Genomic DNA, 3,113 nt, shown 5'->3' with positions numbered 1-3,113 from the left:
AATTACAAGGTGCGTCCTCTTTCTTGTCATCCTGTCCTAGTTAAAAGAAGAGACTCTCACTAATCTGAGAGAGAACGCAAAATGAATGACACTCAGAGTACCCAGGCTTAGACAGAGTGTCTTACGAATAAGCAAGAAACCCACTTCATGGAGAAATTAAACTCCTCTTTACAGTCTCTGAAGAGGAACTGTTAATGTTCTTTCTCCTTCTGACACACTTGTTCTCTTCTTGAGAGTTCATTTCAATCCTTACTGCTACTGTCGTTATTTTTGTTCTTTGCCAAGAAAGCTGAATGAGTTAAAAGTCATTTCGGACTGAAGTTAAAGATATGTCTTCTTCCAAGTTTTTCCTCACTTGTCTCATGTTGCATTTTTTCTTTAAAAGGTGGAAGTGGTGAGTGCAACAAGAAAATTATTAGAATTATTACAGTAGTATTTTTTATTTTAAATGAATATCAGCTTTCAAAGTCTAGAGTGACAGTTGTTAAGTGTGGCCATTAGGTTGCAGATATCAAAATTATCTGGGGATTATTATTTTTATAACAGCTTTATTAAGATATATGAAGCAGGGGACCCAAAAAAGTGAAATCATATTTTGGAGGGTGGGCCCCTTAGGGTCCAAACTTCCCCACTAGATAAGTGTTCTAGAAACCCACTGGCATCAGTGTACCAGCTAGTGTTGTTATTAAAGGCTGTGTTCAACTTCAGTGAATTTTTTTTTAAGATTCTTTCGAGTTTGCTTATCTCATGATCGATGTTTTACAATCACACCTGCCAACACCACGCTGAGCGTTCAGCAGTTTTTGACCCGAAACAGCATGACCTCCATGCCCCACCCTTCCTATTCACCCCATCTCACCACAAGTGACTTCTTTTTTGTTTTCCTGGATAATAAAAGTCCTCAAAGGGAAACATTTTGCTGATGTAGAAGACACAAAACAAAAAAACGACAGAAGCACTAACAGAATTTAAGAGTTCAAAAACTATTTTGAGCAGTATATTGCATCAACCGGAGAGTATTGTTGAAGGTGATTGAGATTTAAACCTGTCAGAATAGAAACAATTTTTATAAATAAGTTCTGTTTTTTGGAATCCCTTCATAATTTACATACCATGTATTTCACTTATTTGAAGTGTACATTTAATAGCTAGTATTTTCAGAGTTATATAACCATCAACATAATCAGTTTTAGAATTTTTTCACCATTCTCAGAAGAATCTCCCTATTTTTAAATTTTTTTATTTTAAAGGTGTGAGGTACAAACCAGGGTTAGGTATACACATAGTCATTGTACAAGTAAAGTTTGGGCCTCACTTTGGTCCCCACTTCGCCTGGTTTGAGATCAGGTACCCTTATTGATGGAGTGTGAAGTATGGCCCCTCCTCCCCGCCAATCCCTTTCTTACAGTGTTATGATGATTGCTCCGGGTCCGCTTATGAATGAGTACATGTGGTACTCAGTTCTTTGTTTCTATGATAGATCATTGAGTACTATAGACTCTAAATCCATCCAAGTTGCTGTGAAGTCCGTAATTGTGTCCTTCTTTATGGCTATGTAATATTCCATTGTGTATATGTACCACGTGTGTTTTATCTCTGCCCACTTTCGATGGGCAGCACGATTGGTTCCATGTTTTTGCTATTGTGAATAATGTCACAATAAACTTGTGTGTGCAGATACCTTTTCTGTAGAATGATTCGAGTTCCTCCAGCTATAGTCCCAGAAGGGGTATTGTTGAGTCATATGGAAAGTTGATTTTTAGGTCTTTTAGGAATTGCCACACTGTTTTCCATAGAGGTTGTACTGGTTTACCACACTTACTTTTGTTACTGAATAATAATCCATTGCATGACTATACTACAGTTGAGAGACATTTGGATTGCTTTCACTTTTCATAATGCTGCTATGAACATTTGTGTACAAGTTTTTTTTTATGGAGATGTTTTCCATTCTCTTCATCATATACTTATGAATAGAATTGCTAGATCATATGGTAACTTTATGGTTAACTTTTTGAGGAACTTCCAGACTGTTTTCAGTATGGCTGCACCATTGTATATCCCTACCAGATGTGTATAAAGATTATAATTCTTCCACATCCTTACCAACAATTGTTATTATCTTTTTTAATATCGCCAGCCTAGTGGATCTGAAATGGTATTTCATTGTGATTTTAATTTGTGTTTCCCTGATGGTTGAGATCATTGTTAAAATGCTATTCCTGGGCTTCAACCTAACCCTGAATTAGAATGTGTGAGCCTGCACTTTAGTGAGACTAATGCAATAGATATAGTTTTCCTGCATAATAAATAATTGTCTCTCACAGTTCCTGTGGGTCACATATTTGGGAGAGGCTCAGTTGAGTGTTTCTGGTTTATGATTTCATCGGGTTCGATTAGACATTAGCCAGGGCTGCAGAAGTTTGAAGATTTGAGTTACACTGGATCCAGGGTTCTGTTTCACTGGCATGTAATTTATGCAGTACTGAAGGCACCATGCTCAAATGGGCCCTGTACATAGTTTAACACTCTACTCCTGCCATCTTGAAATTTTTTAATTTTATTTTATTTTATTATATTTTATTTTTATTTTTGAATTGGAGTCTCACTCCGATGCCCAGACTGGAGTGCAGTGGCAGGCTCCCAGCCACCACAGCTTCCACCTGCTGGGCTCCAGCAATCCTTCCGCCTCAGCCTTCCAATGACCTGGAACCACAGGTCCACGCTACCATACCCAGCTAATTTTTGATTTATTGTAGAGATGAGGTCTTGCCAAGTTGCCCGGGTGGATCTCGAATCCGCGGGTTCAGGCAATCCACTCGCCTAGGCCTCCCAAAGCACGGGATTTACTGGCTGAGCCACCGAGCCCGGCCCTCTGGTCTTTTTTTCTAACCAAAGGATTTCCAGCCCCTAACACAGACCTGGCCCATAGTGAGCCTCTATAACTATTAGTTAGATGACAGAACAACCAAATACCCCCAGTGGAAGAATGAAAACCTGTGTGGTGGATTTAAGCAGCTCTATTAGAAATATCTTTCTATGAGCCGGGCTCTGTGGCTCAGCCTGTAATCCCGCGCTTTGGGAGGCCGAGGCGAGTGGATTGCCTGAGCCCG

Source organism: Carlito syrichta, unplaced genomic scaffold (genome assembly GCF_000164805.1).
Source record: "Carlito syrichta isolate Samal-C Ts95f unplaced genomic scaffold, Tarsius_syrichta-2.0.1 Scaffold316420, whole genome shotgun sequence".
In the NCBI taxonomy this organism is placed as follows: Eukaryota; Metazoa; Chordata; class Mammalia; order Primates; family Tarsiidae; genus Carlito; species Carlito syrichta.
Note: the sequence above shows the minus strand (reverse complement) of the source record.